Genomic DNA, 19,571 nt, shown 5'->3' on the forward strand with positions numbered 1-19,571 from the left:
GAGGACACTGCTATAAAGCAGTTCACGAGAAATACGCAGCATTTATGATTTACAACTCATTTTTGAACTTTCCTGTTACTGACGCTAGCATAAGGTTTTCATTGTGTTGACATTGGGGGGGGGGGGGAGGAAAGCGCTAATTGTTGAAGTCGTCTTAACCCTTTCAATGGCGATTCCGAGCTATCTCGTCAAACTTGATCTGATTTATTTAAGACACCCCGAAATATTTCATCTTATAAACGAGCGTTAAAGTTTTTTTTTAGATCACGAAAATTTCAAAAACCGCTTAAAGGGTCAACACAGCCACGTATCGCCGGCTGAAGCTTTGCTGACGTTTCGTACGCAGAAGAGATTCAACAAAAGGGGTTTAAGTCCAGCAGGAGTGATTTAACTTTCTGCACAGAAAATGTCAGATTTTTTTTCATTCTATTCATGTCTGTGACTGGAAATAACAGATAATTACAGAAAATCAGACAAAAGTTTTTAATTTAAAATTTTGATTCACTTATTACCCTTTTTTTTTTAAATTAAAAAAAATTTAAAATCTCTTATATTTGAATTCTTTTCATGGAATATAAATAATCTAGTTTTTAGAAAGATTATATAACTTAAATAGATTATGTATCTGTGTAATTAGATTACAAGATTATGTATTTAGTTATCAATACATTATGGTTGCATGAAGCCATAGCGTTTGTGCATATTTAGGTAGAAGCTTATTTTTCATTAGCACCCCCTAGGGAAAATGATTACGATGTCCGTTTTAGGCACGGACAAGTCAATTTCGGGACTAGGAACAGGAAAATAGGAAACAGCAGTCGAGGATATTCTGTAGTAAGATCGCTTTCTCTTCTTGTTTTAATTTGATCTTACAGTCCCAAGCTATACCAATTTTCGGTGTGTGATACGAGAATTTCCGTACTTCATATTCCCGACACTGTTGTGTTATCCAATACGACGCATACCGAGATCGAACTCTCATCACTCTAGAAACTTCTAATTTCCATATTTCCAACTAGATATTCAACATTGTCTTCGCACATGTTTTCCCAGAAGCTATTTGGATTCAATGTCTAAGCTATTTTCACTACCCTAAAACAAACCATACTTCATATTTGCATCAATATTGTACTTGTCGTTGATCACATACCGACACTCAACACTTATCACTATAAATTTTGAGTTTTTGTCTCCCGAACGAGATTATAAACGTTGTGTCTTCGCATGTGTATGTGTTGCGTGAAAGTCATTTACATTCAAAATCTAACTTATTTTCGTGACATTCAAACAATATGCCGATTTATGTTTGCGACACTATTTCGTCATCCGATGACGTCATACTGAGATCAAATGTGCCGCTGAACACTATAAATCTTCATGTCTTTCCAACTAGATACAAAATATTATTTTCGCTAGTGTTGTTCAGGAGTTATTTTCATTCAAAGTCTGACCTATTTCCGTGAACCTGAAAAATTAGGCTGATTTATGACACTAAATAAAATTATTTAATGTAGGTGTTGAAGACAACTTGTATACTTGGAGGTCAGTAAATACTATATATATATATATAATATTAACTTAGCAACATATTTTCCATTAATATCAAATGTTTCATTCAAGAAAAACATTATGTATATAGTGGATGATGTGTATTTACAATTGACGTGTGAAGCGTAATATTCCATTGAGCAAGGTAATGTCGTTAAAATTAACATTGCCTCTATGGTAGAAAGTTTGCTGCCGTATAATGAAGATTTTATCTGTTTCAGGAGGGGTATCCGTTTATCCGTTATCCGACTAAGGGGAGCCGACTTTTTTTTAATATGTATTATAATTCATTTTTTTTATTGGACTGACACAATATATAAAACATACAATCAAACTTAGAAAAACACAAAACAATAAACTCTACAAAAAGTAACATTACGATGATACAGACACTCTGTGACCCCAAGGGACTGATAGTCCTTCCAGTGGGTCAATATAAGTTAAATCAGAGAGTTAATTGAATTATGCAACAACCTTGTTACTAATTGGTTAATATTTTATAATGTCATATATATATATTTAGATATTTTAATCTGAACAAAGAAAATATACATATATATATTTAAATCCAAACATATAAAATCAGTTAGTTGACGAACACACAATTTACGCACAGTATGTATTCACATGTATTTTTAAATTGATTACAGGAATGGTTATATTTTTGATGTTTTTAGAATGAATTATTTTAATTGTGTTGTTTTATGATCCATTATTGTTGTAGTATGGATTCTAAACTATTCTTTATATTGAGAATATAAATATATTGTGATTGGATCGTGACTTTATTAATATTATCAAAAATGATTATTGAATTATTATTCAAGCAATAAGATGCGGGAAAAAAAAACTTCTCCGCCACCACCTCGCATTCACTCTCACTAAATCTGTCCAGTATATATTGATTGAATGAACACTCAAACCTGACAGAATTGAATTTGCGTGACTTTCTCCGCCACATTTTGTTATACTGGAACTGATGAATAAGAATTCTTATAGAAGTAATCTCTATGAACACGTAGAGCAAAATTTCCATTCTTCAACGACAAATATAAAGCACCGACGTTCACATATGCGAGAGAAAGAGAGAGAGTGACATAGAAAATGTTTCCATTGTTCACTGTCATGAAACGTTCCTGACATTTGCGATTTCTGAAGCAATAGTTTATACTTCGAGCTCCCGAAAATTTAATTCTCATTGTGTAGAGCTGGCAGGGAAAGAAGGACTTGAGACCGATGGATTCATCAACAATCTCTGGCATTGTACTGCAAAATTCGATTTACATTTTCCCCCAGCAAAAATTTCAAGCATTTCAGAGGAATATATTAACTTAAAAAAAGAATAAAATATAAATATATTTCATTTTTTAGAATTTATTTCCCACCACTGAGAAAATCCATAACAGAAATATTCTTCAATTTTCTTGACTCGAATGGGAAAGTCTTAGATCGAAGGAAAATTTTAAATTCAGTATTTATAGATGCATGAGAAAATTTTGCCAAAAAAAACGGTACGAAGTCAAAACAGATTTGTCCTTTCTCACACGCAAGTTCCCAATTTTTATTCATAACATATAGCAACAAAATATATTTTCTATATACGACAAAAATAGATATAGTACGCATGTAATTACGAAATAACTTGGAGTTTTCGACGCATGGCCCGTGAGTTCCATGTGACCCTCAAAGCTTTTTTGCCGTGGCCCGGTGACGAAAAGGCTTGCATAATTACCGACAAAAATATATAACATGCATATATTTACAAAATGGGTTGTATTAAAACAGGGATCTGCAACGCATTGTCCATGGGCCACATGTAATCCTCGAAGCTTTTTGCCGTGGCCCGGTGACGAAAGGGTTTGCGTAATTACCGAAAAAATTTATAACATATATGTAATTACAAAATGAGTTGTATTAAGGTAGAGCTTGAGATCTTCAACGCACATTGTCCATGGGCCACGGGTGACCTCCAAGCATTTTGCCGTTGCCTGGTGACAAAAAGGATTACATAATTACTGACAAAAAATATATAACATACATGCGGTGACAAAATGAGCTGTATTAAGACAGGGATCTTCAACGCAGGATCCTTGAGACGTATGTGACCCTCGAAGCTTTTTACAGTGGCCCGCTGAAGCGAAGGTTTACATAATTACAGAATTTATTGAAATGCCTGTGAAAATTTCTAATATTAAAAAAAACTTATTCTATATAGAATGGGTGAAAGAAGCAAATTCAAGTTCATTTTTAGAAAACATTTCAGATTTAATGAGAAATAATTTGACAGTTATTAAACGAAAAGATTTTAGAATGTTTGAGAGAAATTATTTAATAATTGGTGGAAGAAATTGTTTTGAAATTTGTGGGACTAAAAATATTTCGCTATTAATTCATATTTAATGGAAAAATATTTCAGAATTGGTGAAAATTCACATTCAATGGAAAAAATAGTTTCAGAATTATCCGTATTCATTAACAAAAGTAGCTTCAGAATGGATAACAAACATGGTTCCGGACACAATGAAATTTGAAATTTCAATGGAACAAGTATATAGGCCTATCCACAATAAAAGAAAATTCATATTCGATGGAAAAATTGTTCCAGATAAATTGTTCGGATAAAAAAAAATGGAACAATTTTTCAAAACAGAACAAAATAATTTCAGGATTTAAATGAAAACTCATATTCAACGAAAAATAATTTCAGGATTTAAATGAAAACTCATATTCAACGAAAAATAATTTCAGGATTTAAATGAAAACTCATATTCAACGAAAAATAATTTCAGGATTTAAATGAAAACTCATATTCAACGAAAAATAATTTCAGGATTTAAATGAAAACTCATATTCAACGAAAAATAATTTCAGGATTTAAATGAAAACTCATATTCAACGAAAAATAATTTCAGGATTTAAATGAAAACTCATATTCAACGAAAAATAATTTCAGGATTTAAATGAAAACTCATATTCAACGAAAAATAATTTCAGGATTTAAATGAAAAATCATATTCTTTTAAAAATTTATATCAAATGAAAAAATAATTCCAAAATTTATGAAAATTGATACTTAACAAAAAATAATAATAATGTCAGAAGATGTAAAATTCTCAAATGTTTTAAAGTTTCGTGGGCTCCCTGTTTGACTCAGAGCCCTGTGCCCCATTGGGCCTACCCGTTAAAACGCCACTGCGTGAATCTAGATACCGCAATATGACTTGTTGGCCTCCTGTTCGAAAGGTTGAAGACCCTCATATTATGATGTTCCTAGATTTAATTTATTTTTAAAACATCTAAATTTACTTACTCCACTAAAAACCGACAAAAGAAAATGTAATGATTCTAGAACTCGGAAAATTCATTCGATTCTCTTTTCTTCATTTTGAACATCAAATGATTATTTTCTTTGAAAATCTGAAAATAATTCAGTGATTCAATTCGTCAAGTCACCATATATTTTCTGATTATTACGTTTTAAAAAATAATGGAAAATAACTGTATTGGAAATATAATAAAAATTATAATTTAACTCACATCAAGTAGTAATTTTCGATATTCATCACTGTCCATAAATATGTAAATAATGGTAAACATTTTTAAGGGGAATATTAATTGGTTTATATATACATATGCATATATTTTATATTTATATATTATTTTTCCAAAACCTGAAAAAAACTATTTCATTTTAGAAAGCTTTGAAAATTCTTCAGTGAAATAGGAAATATTTTTAAAGACTCCGCGGAAAAAATAATGAATTGTCACAATTGATTACAGGAACATTTATAATTCTATTCAATAATGACAAGAAAAATAGTACGGATATATTTAAAACCGAAAATTAGTATTAAATAAATAAAAGTGATTATTTCAAATATAAATATTTCCTAAAATCATAAACAGAAAAAAAAAAGCAGTAAAACTTTTTAGCGAAAAATTCCTTTGTTCTATATTGCTGTTAATGGACCGACAGACTCAGAGGGCTGTTAGTAGACATCAAGAGGGAAAAGAAATCGCGATGCAACATGGATTCACAAACCACGTTGAGAGGGTGAAAATCGTGGAAAACGCATGCAGGTATGGACGTCACACTGGAACGACAGAAAGTACAATAATAACTACAAAAAGATTTACTGTATTTGATTAATTATTACAAGATTTGTTGGAAATGGCGGTCACTGTCTGCAACGACGCGCTCGAAGATACTGGTATGATTTTGATGTCTGCCGCAGCGATCACAATCCCCGCCATGACCTCCACTGGACTCGGAGTCTGCATGCGTTTTTTCACCTTCTCAACGTGGTTTGCCACACCATGTTCCATTGCAATTTTTGTTCCTCTTGATACCTACCCTCTGAGTTTGTCGGTCCATTAACGGAACACCCTGTATATTGTTGCACTATTTTTCTTACAATATTGTTGCACTATTTTTCTTAAAATATTGTTCCACTATTTTACTTTCAAATGTTGTTACCTTATTATAATGTTACCTTATCTTTCTTATAATTTTGTTGCACTATTTTATATATATATATACTGCTGTACTATTTTGTATACATATATTGCTGTACTATTTTTTATACATAAATTGCTGTACTATTTTTCTTTTAATATCGTAGTACTATTTTGCATATAGTATTGTTGTACTAAATTAGTATAAGCAAAATAGTACAACAATATAGAACAAAATAATTTTTTGATTTAAAAAAATGTATTGCATTAGTTGATGAATTTAGGAAATATTTTTTTTTTTCAAATAATTGCTTCTATTTATTTCACTCTATAATTTTCCGTCGTAAATAACGACCGTTGTCTAGACACTACAAATGACATAAGAAAAGACAAAAATCCATAAGAAGTAAGAAAATTAGCAATAAATAATTTTTTAAAGTATTATAAATAATTAGGACTAATATATATACATATTTTTTTTAATCACAAAATACACGATGTCTCATGAATTCGTAAATAGTTCAAAAAGTCATAAAAATTAAAGGGAAATTCGCTTATTTGAACACGGTTTGCGAAAACATTATTCCCACAACAAAAAAGAGATTTCTTGCTACACAAAATAAAATTTTGTTCCACTTCTTCTCGATAGAGGAAGCACGAAAGCAAATCACTGGAGATATGCAAATCGGAGTCCTATAAAATGTAGGGTAATGTAACATTAACAGCTCATTTCTGAATTTTCCTGTTGCTGCCGCTTACATAAGGTTTTCGTTGCGATATTGACATTGGTGAATAAAGTAATATATTAGTGAAGTTGTTTTACCCCAGCAACAAATCACTGGCTGAACGTTTCAAACTCGGAAAAGATTGAAGGTTCAGTTCAAGAATTCCATGATCACCTTTTGTGCAGCACAAATTCGAAATAAGTTTTTTCCGCACCGGAAAAATCCCCTGTATTTTTATACTTTTACAAGATTGTGGGATACCTTATGCATAATAAAATTTTATATTAATTTGATTTGTTTTTCAAATTTTATGTTCAATGTATTAAGATGTTTTATCATTACCTTTTCCGAATGATTATTGGTGTCTCGTCTGACTGACTGAGACGGATTTATTATGCCTCGTGGTTCCATAATAAAATCTGGCCTTTGAAAGAATCGAATATCCACGTAATGGCTGAATACAAAAAAGTCATACGATGTTATGTCCGACATGCAATATGAAGCATCTTTTTTTATGACTTTTTATCATCTTTCCAGCGTAAAAACTTGTTTAGAAATCTTAAGCTTTTAAAGATAGTTTTCCTGTTATTTTTCAGTCGTAATCTAAAAATGATTTCGGGAATAATCGTTATTGCTTTTCGTCACGAAACGAAGTAAATACGCGGGTAATAATTTGATCGTAAAGTCTCAAGTAAAGCACGCGAAATAAAATATTAAAAACTATGAAATCTTTTTCTTTTTTGCTCGAAATATTTATAATTTTATCTTTAGATATATATATTTGTTTCATTTGTGTACTTTTAAAAATAACCGAAAAAAATGTGGAATTCTGAAACATCGGATCTCGCAGGGTTATTATTATTTACAATGTATATTCGATATTTGTACATCCTTTCTTCACTAATCTCCAACATGGGGAAAAATGTTCGAATTTTCATTCCCATCAATTTCCATTTGTAATATAGTTGGAGCGGATCTCTGAAATAAGGAATTTCCCCGAAGAAAAAAAAATTGATATTAACGTCAAATTTTCGTATAGGCGTAAACAATGATAAACTTGGTTGGAAATTCTACGAATTTTTTTGTGTTATAATCGATGCGTCGGGGTTTCTCTAGAACTTTCAAGATGGAAAAATACATTCAGACGCTACCAAATACTGCGCGTAAAGTTTTTCTTTTATTATAATTAACATTTCATTGTGCTAATTCATTTGGATTTTCATTCTCATACATTTAAGTACAATGAATAAAGTTTTTATTAGAAATATTCAGTTACTTATTCCTTTAGTCCTGCGGAACAACTTTACACAAAGTGTTTGTATTGTATATGTGTGCATTTGTGTAATTAATAGAAAAAAATCAGGGGTGACTTTATATTTTAGAGAGAAATATACGGGAAATGAGGATCACAAATAGGTGATATCACCAATTCTTGTTATTAGTATTGCCATCAGTCGCCGAAATCACCAAATATTTCTCATAAATAACGTTTGGCGAGAGATTTTGAATCGGCTTTTATGCAATTATACCAGTGGTTCTCGAACTTTTGCTGCCCCCTTTTCACAGCTCCCTTGCCTCAGTCAACGCTCGTCCGCAGCTACCTGGAATACTTCAACAAAGGACTACGTCAAGACATACAGGTACACATCATTACCAACAACTAGCAGCGACGCACACTTTGAGAAACACTAAATTACAATGATGTTATGCTATTTCATCTTGCGCTGATGAGTTATTATTGCATTTTTTTTAATTCATAATTTTTGAAAATTGGCAAAAAAAGAGGTATTGGAATCATGTGTCGTAGAAAATTGTATATAACATAGCATATGCAATCGAAAAATATGAGTAAATTAAATTTTTTTGAAATAAATCAATAGTTAAAATATATTTTAAATTATAGATCTATTAGAGCGTAATTTCTGAGGCTTTTTGACGGTGTTTACACTGTTGTGAACCCCTATGAAATTCCCTTTTTTTCTTAAAAATATTAGATTTTATTGCAAAAATTTAATATAAAAAAATTATATTTTTCATGGAAAAAAGAGTAAAATCAGTTTGACCATACAAAATGGCGTATACATGATCAACCTATGGCCGGCGGAACAAATGTGGCCTTTGGAGTCATCTGATGTGGTCCGCGACCTCAAACCTAATTTTGTAAAAAGCAACTAAGCGGCACATTTTCCCAGATCACTTGAGTGTGTGTGACTTGCTGTATATCACTTTAATAACCCGCGATGCTGTTCCAGATCACTCAAGCGTCCCCACGGAACATTTACAGATCATAAAGTGACGTGCAGTATAGCACTAAAGCGGGACCAGATCACCCGAGCGAGCGCCCGAGTGGCATTTAAGTGATATGCTCGTTCACCTACTCGAATTTTGCCATGAGTTCCGGTGTTCGAATCGGGAAGCATATTGATAAGAACGTTCCCTAAAAAACGAGCTTGAACTGACCACCGATAGATGGCGTCTTCCTTTCTACCCCAGCTCGTTAATGGCCGTAAAGTGCAGTATAGCTATATAGGTGGCGTTGGTGTGTGGTGAAGATCATTCAATCGGTCCGCGCCACACTTACTAATCCACACTTAAATAATCCGCGGCACAGTTCCTGATCACTCAAGCACTCCGTGGCACAGTTACAGATCCCGGGGCCACTTCCGTGACTGTTTTCATACCAATGAAGTGACACGCTTTCTAGGTTGAGCACCCTAGCAGTGAATTCTTTTTTGTCGTGAAGTTGGTTGACAAACCTATTCGTTTAAATAAAAATCATGAAATGCGTCTCTCTCGCAAGCACTATGTGGCACATTTGCCAATCACTTAAGTGGCCCGCGGTGCGTTTTCAAACCAATGAAGTGGCCCGCACTCTAGATTGAGCGCAGTAGCAGTGAATTCTTTTTGAAGTAGGTCCAAAAAACTATTCGTTCAAATACAAATCACGAAATACGCCTCTCTCATAAGCACTCCTTGGCACATTTGCAAATCCCTTAAGTGGCCCGCGGCGCGTTTTCAAACCAACGAAGTGGCCCGCACCCCAGATTGAGCGCCCAAGCAGTGAATTCTTTTTAATCGTGAAGTAGGTCCAAAAAACTATTCGTTCAAATAAAAATCATCAAATACGCCTCTCTTGCAAGCACTATGTGGCGCATTTGCAAATCCCTTAAGTGGCCCGCGGCGCGTTTTCAAACCAACGAAGTGGCGCGCACTCTCCACACAGTATTATTCTTTTTTTTTATCCTTAAGTAAGTTAAAAAAACTGCCTTGTTCGAATGCAAATTATGAGAAACACACGCTCCTCTTTCATTACAATCCCGTAATTCATTGCAATTTTTCTGATAACAGATTGCGTGAAACAAATTAACTAGCGATAAAACTTTCGCACAAAATCAAAACGAAATGTTGCGACACATGGCGAACCAACAATGAAAACTCTTAATGCTTTTTTTTTCACGAAAGACATTACACCATCTAAAAATTTCCGAAGCCGTTCTACGTGGGTTTTTATTTTTTAACAATTTGACGAATAATTTTATTTTGTTTCTTTATGAATTATGCAAGTCTCATCTCCCAGTTATTCAACTTTTGTTTCGCTGCGTCGAAATTTAATAGAATTTTTTCCTTCTTCCACACATAAAAAAGTTTGGAAGCTGCCAAAATATTTAATAAATATTCTCCTCTAGCTGTTGATATGAATTTGTCCGGAAAATATGCAAAATTAAATATTTAATCTTGAAAGAAAGCCTAGAAAAAAGAAAAGATTTGCATTTTGTCTTCTGGGTGATTTCGTGGCTCGAGAGGTCTTTATGGGATAGTCGCAGCTTGTTTCATGGCTTCTATATCTTATTTGAAACATATCGTATATCCGGGTAATAATACGGAATATACCACTTTTATTTATTTTTTTTTATTGTTCCAATTTGAAACCTGAACCTCTATTTCAAAACAATTTGGCTTTTTGTCTTTTCATTGACAAGTGCATCGTATTTAATTTCAGAGATAGGTCACAATGGCGTTATGATGTACGGAGAATTTTCCGATTGGACAGGTGTCAAAAGTGGTGTCTCCTCAAGTTAGTGTCCTTGGGCTTATACTTTTTGAACATTTTATACAACCTCTGACAATAAAGTTCGGTGAATGAAGTCAGAACGGCCGATCTGGCAACACTGGCGAAGCAAAACGCTGCACATGCCTAACGGCAGGTGTTGACCATCTGCCGCCACCGTTGTTCAGTTGAGCGCCGTTTGTGTTCCGTGAAAGACTTGTTTTACAAAGTGCTTGTTCAGTGCGTTGGCTCTTAACTGAGAACAGGAAAATGAACGAACAAAAGATCAATTTAAAGTTTTGTTTTAAGCTTGACAAGACACCGAAAGAAACTCACGCAATGCTGGTACGTGTTTATGAAGATCAAGCACTGTCCATGAAGTGTGTGTACGAGTGGTTCGCCCGTTTTAGAGAAGGCCGGGAAAATGTTTCTGACAACCCCCGTAGCGGAAGACCGGCGACCTCCGTCAGTGACGAAAACATTGAGAAAGTGATGAAAATGATCACGAAAGATCGTCGATTAACTGTGCGCATGATGGCTGATGAACTGCAGATTAACCGTGGATCCGTGCGACAAATCGTTACCCAGAATTTAGGGATGCGTCTTGTGCCACATCACTTGACTGACGATCAGAATCAGGCACGTTTACAGGCTTCACAGGATTTTGTCGAAACGGTGGATGCAACACCAAATTTCTTGAACTGTATTGTCACTGAGGATGAGTCCTGGTGTCTCAGGTACGATCCTGGAAACGAAACGGCAAAGCATGGAATGGCGTTCTCCTGCATCACCTCGTCGGAAAAAGGTCAGAGCAGAAAAATCACGCATCAAAACGATGCTAATCACCTTCATTGATAGTTAAAGCATTATCCACAAGGAATTTCTACCTAAGGGAACGACGATGAATGCTGCAAGGTACATTGAAATTTTGACTCGTTTAATGTCTACGCAGGGTACGACCTCAGTACGCACAACAAGGTTCATGGTTTGTTGTTCATGACAATGCTTGCCCTCCGCCAATATCGTCAAACAGTTCCTGGCGAAAAAGGGCGTGGTGCAAATTGAACATCCACCATACTCGCCAGATCTCAATCCTCCAGACTTCTTCCTATTCCCACGACTCAAACTCGCTTTGAAAGGAAAGAGATTTGACGATATTCCTGGCATCCGACGAAACGTGACGAGGCTTTTGAACTCCATCCCAAAAGAAGACTTCTTGCAAAGTTTCCATGACATGTATAGGAGATCTCAGCGGTGCATAGTAATGGGAGGTGACTATTTCGAAGGACAGTAAGGTAACTTTCGTTAACATTTCATCTACGTTAATGTTACAGGACTATTCACCGAACTTCATTGTCAGAGGTTGTATATAAACTTGATCAGAGTATCGATGGGATTTTTAGCGAATTCGCAGATGACGTGAAACTAATGGGGATCGTCGGGAATCCAAGCGATAGGGAGATGTTCAGGCCAATTTGAATATGATTGCAGCATGAGCTAATGAATGGAACAAGACCTATAGTGTTGATAGGTGCATGGTCGCTCGTTTTGGTTCGAACAATCCATGTTTCAGTTACGGGTTGAATGGTATTACTCTCCGGGTTTCAACTAGGGTTACAGATTTGGAATTCTCATTGAAAAGTTGTCGGAGGTCAAAAAAATCGAATAGAATGTGCTCTGTTCCATTACCTTAAAAAGGTTTTTTTCTTTCTATGGAAAAGGTTTACGTTAAAACCTTTTTCATTCTTAAAAAGGTTTTTTTTCGCGTTCTCCTGAAAGTCATTCTTCTTAGCTCGACCTGCACTGGAATATGCCGTAAGGTTTGAAGACCATGCCTACAGAGGGACATTGGACCAAGACTTGGTTAAGGCGGGTGCAGAGAAGAGCTACGCCTGCTCCTGTTGGCACATAAGGCTTCAGCTATGAAGAAAGACTTGATTTCTTGAGTATGTTTACATTGGAGGAAAGCAGGTGTCGTGGGGGGATATAATCGAAGTTTTTAAATTTTCAACGGAATAGATAGGATGGACCATGAGTTACTAATACACCTTCAGTCAAGTGCTTCGACAAGGGAGAAACCAGTATCCTTAGTAAGGGACAATTTCAGGTTGTGGTGCCCCAGGGAGTTTTTCGCTAATAGTGTTGTCAATACATGGAATAGCTTACTTCCGGGGAATCGTGACTTCTAACGCAATTGCCACGTTTTAAAAAGAAGTACGATAAACACAGTGAGACAAATCGACATTCTTAGATAAGACAACCGAAATCATTCTTTTTTGGGCAGTGTATAATATTATTAATTATTATTTTTCCTTGGTAATATATGTTTTTATATTGGGTTGCTGCATTTTGGTTATATTTGGCATCCATATATTTTATAGACATGACTTTTCTGCCACCTCGTTGAGTAATTTGCCAGTTGTGGCCTTTGTATTTGTAAAAACAAATACTATAAATATGAAAAAGGCATTTAAAAATCTGCATATAGAAATGTCCTCTCCACTTGTCAATACAAGATAAATCGAAAGACTGGTATTTGTGGAAATGAAGATTACAAGGAAGAAAATTCATCACTGCCCCCACGGGGACTCGAACCCCGATGCCTCGCTTGCCGGACGAGTGCTCTACCATCTAAGCTATGGCAGCAGATAGAATATTTTTATATGCATGTGGCCATCTGGTTGGCCTATGCAATTCACGAGCTATTAGTTGATTGTTGACGCCGTCCTTGTACGGTGCCTTTCAACATATATATACGCTCCAAGGTTGAAACATTCTATCTGATGCCATAGCTTAGATGGTAGAGCACTCGTTCGGCAAGCGAGAAACCAGGGTTCGAGTCCCCGTGGGGGCAGTGATGAATTTTCTTCCTTATAATCTTCATCACCAGTCTTCCGATGAATCTTGTATTTAGAAATATGTTTTTTTTAAATTCCCGAGGGAGGAGGGGGTAAAGAGAAATTTTCGGGTAATAAGGAATAAGGAGTTCAAAACGAAGAAAACTAATTCGATTTGATCAAAAAACTAGATTTAATGAATCTATGACAATGAAAAGTAAAACTTTATCGTATGTTTCTCATTATTCATGATACAGTGGTGTTATGGTCTACGACACCACTGTCGTAGGATGTCTGATGCACGTAGAACAAAAACTCGGACACAGTTAGACGCAAAAAAGTTTTATTGCACTTAAAAATTGAAAAATGTGGGTGTTTTTTGGGAAAATGTGTGTGCATCTATATAACGCCAGAAGTTTCCAAACTTTTTAAAGTCGTGAGCACACTGCCTGTAACCATCATCAAAAGTAGAGCACCCTTACGACAAGTCTAGCATACGAGTGCATGAAATGACGATGATTTTTTCAATCCTTGAACGCAATTTCTCCGAGGTGTTTAAAATTGCAACGTTGCTCAAGTGCTCGCGAGCACGAAATCGTACACGAGCATCGAGCACTCTGGGTACTTGGTGCTCGCCGGCAACGGGTTTTTTTTTCTTTTTCAAACCGAGCACAACTCAGGTCTATTACCATAGGCAATTTACTACCTAGTGAGTTGTGCCGGAATTATGTGTGTACCTAACAGTCAGTGCGTATCTAGTGTTGTGTATGATTTTTCAGTGCTGCCATCTATATCTCAGATGTGAGTGAAGTGAGTGATGTGTAGTGACTGAATATTTGTACTGTTTGTAGGCCTGTTGCTCTCTGTGGCGAGACTTTTTAATTGGGAGATCGGCTCGCATTTGCGCCTCGAAGTTGGGAACCACAGAAAACCAACTTCAGTCGACCACCACTGTGGCGACGGTGGGCAACGGGTTGAAGATGCCTTATCTACGCCCTTGAAAAAAATAGGAGAAAAAAGACCCCCCTTCCATTGATAAATTCCGTAGAGATGAAACGCGTCGCCATTTTCTAATTCTTCTTTTTATATATGCCTTGTTCCTTCTAGATAAGGGATGAAAATTTCACGATTAATCTAATGTTTATGTCGAAACGACCGTCTCATTACCAAATAGTTTTGTTTGAATAAAGATAATAGTATCAGAACATCCTTGAAAATCCCTGGCTTATACCCAGCGAAATATTTCTCTCTCTTCAATCTTTAAATAATCTTCATAATGATTTACGTAGGGAATGTTTTACCCGAAACTTCCATATCGAGAAACATCTGCCTTCTTTTTTTTGCGCAAAATTTCAGTTTGTTCAGTTCCTTTTTCTTTTCTTTTGTGTGGATTTAAGAAAACAATTCTGAATGTACGCAAATTTCTGAAGGGGTCATTCAAGTATTACGTCAGTATCGATGAGAGTGGAGGTGGGGTTCCCATTTGCTGACTTTTGATGACAAGGGGGGAGCGGGTTTGGAAGACGCTTACGTCATCAAACCACCCTTTATGAAAATACAGTCGAATCCCGTTTTAACGAATACCGTTATAGCGAAAATCTCGTTTCAACGAACACTTTTCTAATCCCCCAGATAAGTTTACATAGGAACAACGCAGGAAACCCTGGAACTCCTTTATAACGGCATTTCGTTATAACGAAGTGATTTCTCCGGTCTCTTGGAGTTCGTTATAACGGGATACGACTGTATGTAATATTCTTAATGGCATCTTACTCGGTGCGCCAAAAACGAAAAAAAAACTTTAGCTAGTTTGTGGGCACCTGAACTAACATTTTCCCTAATGATAAATTCCTTACAGAGCCACTTCAGTTTTGTGTCTGTAAATGTTTCACAGATCCTTCAAGTGCTCAGGAAATTGTCCGGGCTGCTTAAGTGCTATAGAAATGATTCTGGACCGCTTAAGTGTTGTGGAACTCAAGTAATCCGTAATTATGCCACTGATCACTTAAGTAATCTGGGAATGTTTCGCGAGTAATTTGAGCGATGTAGAACCACACTGGGGGCCACTTAGGTGCTCTAAAACTGTGCCACATGCCACTCAAGGGATCTCTAATTGTGGCACGGATCGTTTAAGTGTTCCGTAACTGTGTCGCGGGTTACTTAGGTGATCTTTGAATGTGAAAATGATCGTTGAGGCCTATTTCAGTGATCTGAAAATGTTCCACGGCCCACTTAAATGTTCTGGAATTGTGCCACGGGTCATTTAAGCGATTTGTAAATGTGCCGCTTAGTTCATTTTCACAAAATTAGGTTTGAGGGGGGGGCAAGAATCATCAGATAACTTTCAGGGCCACAATTGATCCTCAGGTCAATGGCTTAACATATATGGCTTAAAGGGTAGGTCTCAATGGATTTTTTAAAGAGAAATTGTGAGTTCTCATCTTCAAATAGCATTGAAATTAATAGAAATCGATTATAATAACATATAAAGGTATTTCCTTCAAAATTTTTATTTTTTAAGTATTTTTTGAATTTAAAAAAAATAATAATTTTTTTTCGTCTTGGCGGGAGGCGCACGAGCCCTTGTGCCCCCTTCCCTCGTTCTGATCCCACCATTATCCGTTAGGAGGTTATAGGCAGTGATGACGAAATTTTGCTGATAAGGGGAGGGGGGATCAGAGATTTGCTGACAAGGGGGTAGAGGGGGTCAGAAATGGCTAAAATTTGCTTACGTAATACTTGAACGGCCCCGAAATATTAATCCGGAATTCTGATTTTCCACAGTGATCGATGAGTATTTCTTGCTTATTTTGAATCGTCATCATTAATTCCAAAATAACCAGAGATAATCAACTCTCTGATGCTGTTGGGCATTCATTTAACTCCAGTCCGATTCACAATTTCATCTTCTTTTTGCAGTGTTTCCCCAACCTGTGGTCCGTGGGTCTGCGAGCACTGTGTAAGCTGATCCGCGGGATCACTTTTATTTACTACCAATGCATGAATGACACATTTTGTGCTGTGAAATTGTAATCTATTCCATTTTTTTGATATGAAAATTATAAAAAAAAAAACAAACAATATACATTTTGGTGGCGTCGAAATCGAACATCTGACGCTACAAAGGGTCCGCGGAGTATTGACCGGCATCGTGACATCATAAATGATTAAAAACACTGTTCTATAACAAAAACTTCTGACTTCGAACATTCCGCTCATATCAACTTAATGTTTATGTGGTTCATCTTTTTCTTTCAAACGAACTACAACTCAGGTCTATCGCCATCTATGAGCAATTTACTACCTAGTGAGTTGTGCCGGAAGTGTAAGTGTGAGTACCTAATAGTCTGTGTGCATATCTAGTGCTGTGACTGATTTTTCAGTGCTGTCATATCTATTTCAGAAGTGAATTGAGTGAAGTGTAATGACTGAATTCCATTTGTATGTTTGTCGCTGTTTGTGGCGAGACTTTTTAAAGGGGCGATCAGCTCTCATTCAAGCCTCGGAGAATCTCTTGTGGCCCATACAAAATGTCCTACGAGGTGGCTGAAAAAATGATTCACATAAAAGATATGGATTTCGAATGCATATCTAAACTATATAAAAAATACAGCAACCCAATAAGAACAATAAAAAACCAATCATTATGATAAAATATAAATATAACGTCCATAAAAAATTATGGTTTTCTCATAATCGCACAAATAAAACAACCAAAAGATTTGTTGATCTTTGAGAGGTTACGTTTTTAAGGAATTACAGATAAAAATTTGCTTTCTTGAAAACACAAACTTTTCATTAAAATACTATTGCCTAGTCGAATATTATGGCCACCATTATCATTCACACTAAGGTATGGAAAAATAAACGCAACTTAATCCGATTAACGAAATGAGGTAAAAGGTGCCATTTCTTTCATAAATGAGGTCTTTATGGTGTCATTCCAGAAGCAAAATACAGTCAACTCCGCTTAATCGGGCAAAGGAATAACGGATACCACGCTTGTACGGATAAAAAACTCTGAAACAAAGATTTTTCCCTTATGATGCCCCTAGTTGATAATTTTAAAAACATTTCTAGGCTTAATCGTTAAGTCTTAATGAATATTCAGATTTACACGGCAACTGTAAATATATGCGTATTAACCACCATGGACATGATATTTTTATTGGATAGAACGTTTAAAAGCTATGAAAAATTAAGATCTTGAAAAACCTTAGACACTTGGAGGTCTGTACTAACCTCGAATTGTTTAAGTTGTGTCTCCAGTATATTCTACACACAAGTCAAAAAATATGTACAAACGCCATGGCCTCATGAAATGCTTTGAAATTTAAAGTAGAAAAAAAAGAATTAATTGGTTGCACAGACTCAATTTTTCAATTTTCTCGTTCAATGTTTTTTAAATTCAAGGCTTTTTTTGCACAAACTCAAAAATGTTTGGACGCAACAAAAAATAATTAAAAATGAAATTGCCATTGAGCAGTGGTCTTCAACGTTTTTTCACTCGCGAGCACTGCCTATGTACCCATCATCAAAAGGGGAGCACCCTTACGATAAGTTTGACGTACGAATGCATGAAATCAGAATCATTTCAATCCTTGAATGCAATTCGTACAAGCTGTTTTATTGGAACGTTGATCAAGTGCAACGGGTTGAAGATGCCTGCTATAGAGTATGTAATTTCTTAAGGTCCGGTGGCAAGCATTCAAAACAATTCGGTTGAAATTGAAGAAGATTTGCGAAAGAACGGATAAGAAAACAGAAGAGAAAATCTCGTTCAACAGTGTCGACTGATTTGTATTTGCGATGTTTTCATGTTGAAAGTGCCGATAATGCATTAATTAACGAATTCGTGATTAGGCAAAAAACAGAAAATCTATAACGATTTTGAAAAATGTGAACATTGGTTGAAAACTTTGCATGTTAAAAGCAAAAAAAAACATGCGATGGAATTTTGTAGAAAACATTTGGAAGAAGGATTGGAATCTTTGTAGAAAACATTTGTATCCTTGTGAATATGCGTGATATTCTCACGAAAATACACACAAATATTAAGCAAAGTCAATACCATAGTTTTTGAAACTGCGAAATCATTTCTAATACTTTATCACACAGTATTGACCAAACACCTTTTTTCCCCTTATTTAATTTTCTTCCGGTCTTCAAAATACACTCGTGACTAAATTTTCACTGGAAATTATGAGAACCAGCCACAGGTTTACACAACCTAAATTTTAGAACGATTCACCCAATATGTGTCCAGAAATTCAAGAAAATGCCTAAACTCCAAAAAGGACACAGACTTTCGGAAATATAGCGTACAAACTATACAGTGTGAAATGGCAATTGAATTGTTCCTCGCATAATCGAATACCTCGGAAGTTATATAATAATAAATCAGTAGACACGGAGAATAAATATTCTATAAGCAATACATCTGGATATCAGAGAGGTTTCGAGACGAAAGATACGTTTCAAACGCCCAGAACCTAGAGGTTGACGGCATTATTAATGAATTATTCAATGAGACAATCGATTATAGATAAGATGGAAATAAAACAGTTTGAATTATTCAAAATATATATATACCATCAAAACAAATTTGCTGTCATCCATTTTTATCCTTTTCGTTTCATCTCACCAGTCTCAACTAAAAAAAATCACCAATATACCACTACTGTAGAGAATGTAAACTTCTGTTTCCTAGAATTCTATTCAACGGAGTTAGATAAACATGGCTCTAACATGAAATTAATGCTAAGGTTGGCTTATTTTAGTCACAAAAAAAAAGGGAAACGAGTCTTCAAAATAAAGTGATTCAAGGACCCCCCCCCCTCCCCTAATCGGTTCGACACTGAAATGATCGTACAACGAAATGAGTCTGTGTACAGCAAGTTACCCATTACTTAAGAGCTAATCCATGTGCTCGGGATGTTTTTTTTTCATGATCATGCA

At 35.4% G+C, this 19,571-nt stretch overlaps 1 long non-coding RNA gene across 1 annotated transcript; it reads right to left on the reverse strand.

The window, feature by feature from the left end:
• Positions 1–1,855: 1,855 nt before the first annotated feature.
• LOC149064804 (uncharacterized) lies at positions 1,856–19,324 on the reverse strand. Its single transcript, XR_016195718.1, has 3 exons — positions 19,206–19,324; positions 4,859–4,965; positions 1,856–3,536 (listed from the first exon to the last, which is right to left on the reverse strand). It is a non-coding gene; the product is annotated as an uncharacterized LOC149064804 (long non-coding RNA).
• Positions 19,325–19,571: the final 247 nt, after the last annotated feature.

The sequence above is a fragment of the Pholcus phalangioides genome, unplaced genomic scaffold, assembly GCF_987345545.1.
Source record: "Pholcus phalangioides strain wild (caught in Gottingen) unplaced genomic scaffold, Ppha-v1.0 ptg000042l_1, whole genome shotgun sequence".
Lineage (NCBI taxonomy): Eukaryota > Metazoa > Arthropoda > Arachnida > Araneae > Pholcidae > Pholcus > Pholcus phalangioides.